The following is an 8,885-nucleotide window of genomic DNA, read 5'->3' on the forward strand; positions in this document are numbered from 1 at the left end:
TGGTGGGGGGAGATATCTAAGCTTTACTATGATGGATTGTTTCAGAGGGCCGGCCTCTGAAGGAAAATGACAAATGTAGGGAGGATTGTCTTCTAACACTCATCATACAACCTAGTCTGTAAAGGGACCTTGTCACTTCCACATCAAGAAGTGGAATTCATTTCCTTACTTACTCTTGCTGGGTCAACCCTTTCTACAAATTTTGACTAATAGAATGCATATGGAGCAACTTCCAGAATCTGTATCTTCTACCTTATCTCCTGGATTAATTCTTCTTGGAAGCCAGTACTCATGCTGGGAAAGCCCAGACAGCCACACAGAAAGAACTGATGCTCCGACACCCCCAACTGAGTTCTTGCCCTATAGCCAAACATGTGAGTGCCTGTGTAGACCAAACTACCTGGGAGATATGACAGAGAGGAACTTTGTACCCCTGAGCATTTCTAGCATCTTAATGTGCTAGTCTTTAATATGTAAGGTAGAATGGGCAGTCCTTAAAGAGGGAGGTACAGGATAGTACTAGTAATTTTCCTTGGCAGATCTGACATTTTTGCAGCAGGAGTTCTTTTATGTGTTATAATTACTTGCAGCATTATTTCCTGATACTATGCTCAGTATCCAATAAATTCACACTCATGAATGAGTTTTCACATGCCTGGGAAGTTTGTGATGAACAGTGCTGATCCCATGGACACCTTTTCAGGAAAATATTTTAAGAAATTCTCTCTGAGATAAGTTGGCTTGTGATTTCCACTCTACAAAGAAATGTTGTTTTTACCATCATGAAACAATAACTTCTATTTGGTTATCAAGCTGATTGTAAATTTAAGTATGTCCATACCCACTGAGTTAGAATGCTTATTTCTCTGAGAGCTGCCAAACCATTTATTGGCAATACTGGACCTACAAGCATGACACAGAGTGGGAAGATCTTTGAAATAGGTATTAAAAACAATACTATGCAAACATTGATAATGACAATCATAAACAAGTCTTCTTGTCTTTAGTGTGGGATCTTAGAGTCAAAAAGAAGGGCCAGACAACTGAAGCAATTCAGCTTTTGATTCTAAACTTTTGATAGTTACTTTGTGTCATAGCCACTTTCACAAACTTTCCATTCCCCCCAATTTCAAAAGACTTAACTACAATATATAGCTTTCTATAGTTTTCTCACTTTATAGTTTTTCAAGAAAAAATCACAATCTAAATTCAGATTTGACTTATAGTCTAACAGGATTAAGCATGAATTTAAAAAATGTAAACTATGTTGTACCCCTGGAAGTTTCTAATTGTCATTATTGTCTTCTACATTGTCTCTGAGGATCTAGGTTGATAGTTGTTCAAGAGTCTCCCCTTGCCCCTGGTTTTGCTTTTTGTAGTTTAGTTACTTGCAGTCAACAGTGATGTGGAAGTAGACAATCTTTCTTCTGACATGTTGTCAGGAGGTCAGTAGTAGCCGAACACTATGTCAGAATGCCTGCGTCATTTACCACACTTCATTACAGCATATAGGCTTTTTATCATCTGACATCATCACCTGAAGAAGGGTGAGTGCAATACAATAAGATATTTTGGGAGAGAGAAAGGGAGGCCACATTCACCTAACTTTTATTATAGTATATTATTATAATTGTTCTACTTTATTATTAATTATTATTATTAATGTCTTTTTGTGTCTGATTCATAAATTAAACTTTATTATAGGTATTTATGCAAAGGAGAACACATGGAATATATAGGGTTTAGTACCATCTGAGGCTTAGGCATCCACTGGAGGTCTTGTAGTGTATCCTTTGTGGATAAGGAGGAACTACTGTACTAGGATTTGATGATGGAGCTTTGATTTTTGCTTTTTGAGTGGTTATGGTGCCATGTTAGACTAGTGCACGTGGAAGAGGTGACTGCATTCTTCAGTATAGGGGTTTTAAAATCTGTCCACAAACTACTTGACATTGCTCTCTTCAAGATGTGGGGCCTACTCCTCTCCCCTGGAATATGAGACGGACTAAGGGATTTTCTTATAACAGGTAGAATAGGGTAGGGGTGCCTGGGTGGCTCAATCAGTAGAGTGTCAACTTATGATTTTAGCTTGTCATGATCTCATGGTTTATAGGATTGAGCCCTGTGTTGGGCTCTGTGCTGACAGCATTGAGCCTGCTTGGGATTCTCTGTCTCCTCTCTCTGCTTCAATAAACTAAAAAAAAAAAAAAAAAAAAGAATATGGTATAAGTGACTGTGTATGACTTTTGAAGGAAGGTCATAAAAGGAATTATAAAATTTTTCCTGGTATTCTTTTTGGATCACTCACTCTGGAGGAAGCCGAATGCCATGTCTTAAGGACATCCAGACAAACCTATGGAGAGGCCAACTTGGAAAGGAACAGAAGCTTCTTACCAATAGCCATGTTTAGTGATCCAGCTCATGAAAGTACCCTCCAACCCTAGTCAAGCCTTCAAATGACAACAGCCCCAATCAACAACTTGAGTGTAATCTCGTGAGAGACTCTGACCCAGAGTTACCCTCATGTAAGAAAGAAATGTTGGTATTTTCTCACCCTGGACACTATGATGGATTCTACCTTCCTTCACACTAAGTTATGGCAGCATCTCTCCTCTCTCTAATATGAATCCTCATCATCTTTCTTGCATAACTGATTCATTTCTACATTTTGTACTGGTACATTAGGAAATCCTGTATATTCAGTTTTTTCCTACGCTGAAAACTATAAAGCATTTTTGAAAGAAATTAAGGAAGACCTAAATAAGTAGAACAACATCCTATGTTCATGGATTGGAAGACTTAATATTGTGAAGATGACAGTACTTCCCAAAAGGATATACAGATTCAATTAATCCCTGTCAAAATGCCTTTTCTAGAAAAATGGAAAAATGAATCCAAAATTTATATGGAACTTAAGGAACCCTGAATAGCCTGAACAATATGGAAATAGAACAAAATTGGAAGACTCACATTTCCTGATCTGATAAATTACTATAAAGCTACAGTAATCAAAATGGTATGGTACGGGCATAAATATTGACATATAGAACAATGGAATAGTGTTTTGCATATTTTATGGGATGGTCAGTTGGTGCAAAAGGAGACACAGGAGAGGCTCAGAAAGACAAGTTTCATTATACTCACAGATCCTAAAGACAGGTAGCGTAATATATCATGCAGGACCACAGGAAAACACCAGGGAATTCAGAAAACAGGACAGGAGAGAGGGAACACTTAGGCCATGACCTTTATTCAGATTTCCACAGGAAAGGCAAGGCAGGGCAGGGTAAGCAGGTTAGGATTGGCTAATTTGAAGAGTTCAGTGAGTTTTGGACTATAGAGGTGATCTCTTGTTACCTAATACGTGGCTCTGGAATGAGTAAAAACAGAGGAATATTGCCTCCTGGGGTACCTGGGCCAGAAAGAGGAAGTATGGCTCTGGATTGGTTAGTTTGCATATTAAAGGCCTGTTTAGTCTGAGTCTTTCACTGTCTCTAAGAATTTAGCCCAGAGCAAGGCAGTCTCTCCCAGCCAGAAAAAAAATTTGAGATGTCAAATCATCATAATATACAGAAAACTTAAATTATCCACTCTAAAAGTAGAATTGGGAGCCTCAAAATAAACCTGTACAGGTGCGGTCAGTTGATTTTTGACCAGAGTGCCAAGACCTTCAACTGGGGAAACAATAGTCTCTTCAACAGATAGCGCTGGGACAGCTGATAGGAAGTTCTGTCGGTGTTAACGCCTCGGATCTGGGCACGGGAGTTCAACCCGGCAGGAGGTAAGCGGAGCCTACGCCTCCACTGCCAGACTCCAGTGGCGGTCTTCGAGTGGCCACTAGACGGCCCACCAATTTGGCTAAGGATAGTAATATAAAAAAAATCATAAAGGCGTATTGCACTATACGCCCAAGGATCCTGAACAAACTGGCTGTCATTCTTACTTTTGTAAACCAGGCAGCGCCAGATGTTAGAAACCCTAAAAGAGACCCTTACCAAATTACCCCTGGAGACTGGCAGAGATTGGGTAGTTCTCCTTCCCTATGCCCTTTACAGGGTAAGAAATTCCCCTTACACCAAGAAGGGCTATGCCAGGCTTTAGGGGAACAGTGGTAACTCAGCTGACCCAGGATTGGGTCAGTTACAAGACAGAGGGGGGAATGTACGGATGCAGGTCTGAAACTGACTCCATGAGACAATAGAAGGGACTCATCGCCCAGGGCAGGAGGGACCACCTTTGTAACGCCTAATCAGGAAAGGCCAGCTAACACCTTTAACATTTCTAAGGGCAGGCCTAGAAGGCTAGTCAAGCCCTACCTGAGGGTCCTGGGTCCACTCTGTAATTGGTTAAAGTTACTGTCAATGATGTGATGCTATAATGATTGGACCCCTGTACCTGTGTCACAATTTCCTGTAACTCCCCCTTCCCAAACTCATAAAAGCCCTACCTCACCTTTGTTCGAGACTTGCTCCACGTGGATCCAGTGTGTTGGTGGAGTCTGTGAGCCCGAGTTTAGGCTGCCCGGGCCTAAATTCGTAATAAAGCCCTTTGCTTTTGCAAAAAAAAAAAAAAAAAAAAAATTAATAATAATAAATAAAAATAAAAAATATAATTTAAAAATAAGCAATGAAACTGAATAGACATTTATTCAAAGAAGATATACAAATGGCCAAAAAATACATAAAAAGATGTTCAGTGTCATTCGTATTAGAAAAGTTCAAATAAAAACTACGGGGAGATAGCACTTCTTATTCACTAGGAAAGCCATAATGAAAATAACAGAAAATAAGGACCTAAATATGAGATTTGAAACTATAAAATTGCTAGAAGAAAATATAGACAGTGATTTCTTTGACATCGTTCGTAGGAACATTTTCTAGTTATGTCTTCTTTGGCAAGGGAAACAAAGGCAAAATTAAACTACTAGGACTATACCAAAATAAAAAGCTTTTGCTCAGAGAAAACCCATCAACAAAACAAAAAGGCAGCCTAATGGGAGGAGATATTTGCAAATGATATATCTGATGAGGGATTAATATACAAAATATATAAAGAACTTATACAACTTCAAAACCAAAAGTCCAAATAATTTGATTAAAAATGGGCAAAGGACCTGAATAGATGTTTTTAAACAGAAGATATACAGATGGCCAACATGCATACGAAGAGATGCTGAACATCACTAATCATCAGGGAAATGCAAATTAAAAACAAGATAAGGGGTCACTTTACACCTGTCAGAATGGCAAAAATTAAAAACACAAGAAATAAGAACTGTTGGTGAGGATGTGGAGAAAAAGGAACCCTTGTGCACAGTTGGTGGGAATGCAAATTTTGACAGCCACTGTGGAAAACAGTATAAAGATTTCTTAAAAAATTAAAAATAGAATTACCACATAATCAAGTAATTTTACTACTGTATGTTTACTTAGAGAAAGTGACAACACTAATTTGAAAATGTATATTCACTCTATATTTATTGCAGCATTATTTATGCTGAATGCATAAGGAAGAGGTAACACACCCACACACACACACACACACACACACACACACACACACACACACACTGAATATATTTTAGCCGTAAAAAAGAAATGATATCTTGCCATTTGCAACCACATGGCTGGACCTAGAGGGTATAAATGAAATAAGTCAGTCAGAGAAAGACAAATATTATATGATTTCACTCATATGTGGAATTTAAGAAACTAAACAAACAAAAAGACAAAAAAATAAACTCTTAGAGAACGAATTGGTTGCCAGAGGGGAGGTGGATGGAGGGATGGGGTAATAGACAAAGGGGACCTTGAACACTGAGAAATGTATAGGATTGTTGAATATTCTGCACCTGAAACTAATATAACACTGTATGTTAATCACACTTGAATAAAAAAATACTGTAATTGTTGTTATAAAATTCTCATCTGGATATTCCAAACGAACAATAGAAAATAAGTGCTTGTGAGGATATGGAGAATCGGAACCTTCATACATTGCCAGTGGGAATGCAAAATGGTTCAACTACTTTGGAAAACAATTTGGCAATTAGTAAGTTAAACATAGGATTACCATGTGACCTGCCATTTCTACTCTCAGAGAACTGAAAGTAAAAATGTGTACACTTATGTCTGTAGCACTATTCACAATAACCAAAAGATGGATACAACCCAAATCTCCTGATCACTTGATGAGTGGACCAACAAATGTGATATCCATACAGTGGAACATTATTCAGCTATTCAAGGAATGAAGTACTGATATATGCTACAACGTGAATGGACTGTGAAAACGTGCTAAGTGAAAAGTCAGACATAAAAGATCAAATATTGCATGATTTCATTTATATGAAGTATCTAGAATAGGGAAATTTAAAGAGACAAAAAGTAGATCAATGGTTGCTGGAAAAGGGGGAAAGAGAGATTGACAGCTTAACGGCCACAGGTGATGATAAGATACACAACATTGTGAATGCACCACAATGCACCGAATTGTACACTTCACAATGGTTAAAATGGTGTATTTTATGTTATCTTTCTGTGGCTTAAAAAATAACATCACGAGCCCCTGTGCACTGCACAAGAGTAGGGGTAAAATTTACATTTGTAATTGTTACGGACTTATACAGTTATTGACAATTGCTAACAAAGAAGGCAATAACGTGTTTTGGTAAAGGGACCACTTTCCAGTTCTCACAAAGGCAGTATTTCTCTTGCCAGTCTGGAAGAATGGAGCTCATTACAAACAAGCAGGTATAACAGGAAGATGCGAAGTGGCAGACTGAGCCAGGAATGCACAGTTCATGTCCTGGCTTGAACTAGCTTTATGTAAAGGGCATTAGGACTGCAGTAGGCTTTCGGGGGTGGCGCCCTGGAATCTTGTCTTAGCACTTGGTCTTTTTACTGTTCTCTACTGGAGTGGAAGATCCATTGTTTTCTGGGAAGTTTTGGAGGCGTGTACATGCAGACAACGTGTTGTCAGGGGACAGTTTCTCCCCGTATCCTGTGCAAAGCTATCTGCAGCCACTTTTAAGAATATCTGTATAAAGTGATACTGCAAGATAGAGAACATCTCCCTTGCTGAAGACCATCAGGGATAGTAAGGTCTTCCTCCTTGCCGCAGAGAACATTTGTTTTCTAGTCACGATGATACGTCTCTGTGGTCAAAGATTGGGCAGGTTTGCTAGCAGCCCCTGATGAGATTCAGGCTTTCTGCAACTCAAGTTCCTCAGGTGTGGTCCCGCATCACAGTGTGCGCAGTAGCGGCTCCTAGCCCTACCTGCATGGCCCTGATGGGCCTCCGGGGCCTCCGGGGGGTGGGGAATCGGTTTGTACCTGCCGTTTCTGCTGTCTGCTGTGCGGTTGTTTTTTTTTTCTTCTTCTTTTTTTTAATGTTTTTATTCATTATTGAGACAGAGAGAAACAGAGCATGAGTGGGGGAAAGGCAGAGACAGAGAGAGGGAGACACAGAATCCGAAGCAGGTTCCAGGCTGTGAGCTGTCAGCACAGAGCCTGATGCAGGGCTCAGACCCAAGAACCGTGAGATCATGACCTGAGCCGAAGTCGGCCGCTTAACCGACTGAGCCACCCAGGCACTCCCTGCTGTGCTGTGTTTAATAAGCTGTTTACATTCAGCGAGGCTTGGCATGTCCTCACTGGCTGAATTCATGGAGTTATGGCCCGCTGACTAACAGCTGCCGGCCGCGGAGGGACTACTTGTCTATGTGACACTGGCGTTTTCCTCCGGGCTCGCTGTACGTTGGACGGCAAGAGAGTGGACTAGAAGCACTAGATCTTCCGGACGGGCCCTAGGAAGGTCAGAGATTGACCTGAGGCCCTCATTTCTCTGGAATCTGAGGAATGGATTCCTGGGGTCGAGGGATTTAGACCAGGCGCAGAGAGAACACATAAGCAGGTGCCGTCTAGTCACTCCAGATGACTGCCCAGTGCAAAAGGCCTTGCCTTGATAGGGTTCTCCCATAGTACAAGAATGCTAATCTAGTGTGACAGACACTAGAGCCATTATTTTGACTCCTGCATTGTCAGATGGAGAAATGGCAATGACCAAGAAGGAGGGCCTGCAGTTCTGCATTCATGGTAATTCATATGAGCAATAAATCACATACTAATTCACCTGGTGAATGGAGGCAAAGAGGGAAACCAGAGGAAATGAGATAATGCTCCTTTCCCTTCCTAGTAGCTTCTAGCGGCCACAACCTGAGCTGAGAGTGAGAGGTACTTCGAAATTTCAGACAAAGACCTGACAGTTTGTTTTTTATTTATTTTTAATGTTTGTTTATTTTTGACAGAGAGACACAGAGCATGAGTGAAAGAGACACACATACACACACAGAATTCAAAGCAGGCTCCAGGCTCTGAGCTGCCAGCAGGGAGTCCCATGCAGGGCTTGAACCCACAAACTTTGAGATCATGACCTGAGCGTAAGTTGGATGCTTAACCAACTGAAATTTTTAATACTCAAACTACAGGGTTCGGTTGTGCTCTCAGGGTTCCTCAGTTTGAGCGCTGTGTGGGGCTCTCTGCTGCCCTGCAGCCTGCTTTGGGACCTCTCTGCCCCTCCCTGACTTGCTCACTCTCTCAAATTACAGTATAAAACATTTACCTGAGTTGATATATACATGGTTTTTCTTTCAAATTAACTTTAAATTATCTCATCATTCCAAAAGAAATCTTGAAGGAAGATTTGTTAAATTAATCTATATATTAACTTGGAAGGAATTGGTGTCTTCAGTATTCAGACTCTTCCTTTAGGAATTTGTCCTATACTTCTTTATTCAGAACTTCACATGTATTTTTAACATATTTTATCTCTTTGTGTAGTTACTGCATTGCCTTGTTGGTGTTGGTATGAAGGTTTTGGTTGCT

The sequence above is a fragment of the Suricata suricatta genome, chromosome 15, assembly GCF_006229205.1.
Source record: "Suricata suricatta isolate VVHF042 chromosome 15, meerkat_22Aug2017_6uvM2_HiC, whole genome shotgun sequence".
Taxonomy (NCBI): domain Eukaryota; kingdom Metazoa; phylum Chordata; class Mammalia; order Carnivora; family Herpestidae; genus Suricata; species Suricata suricatta.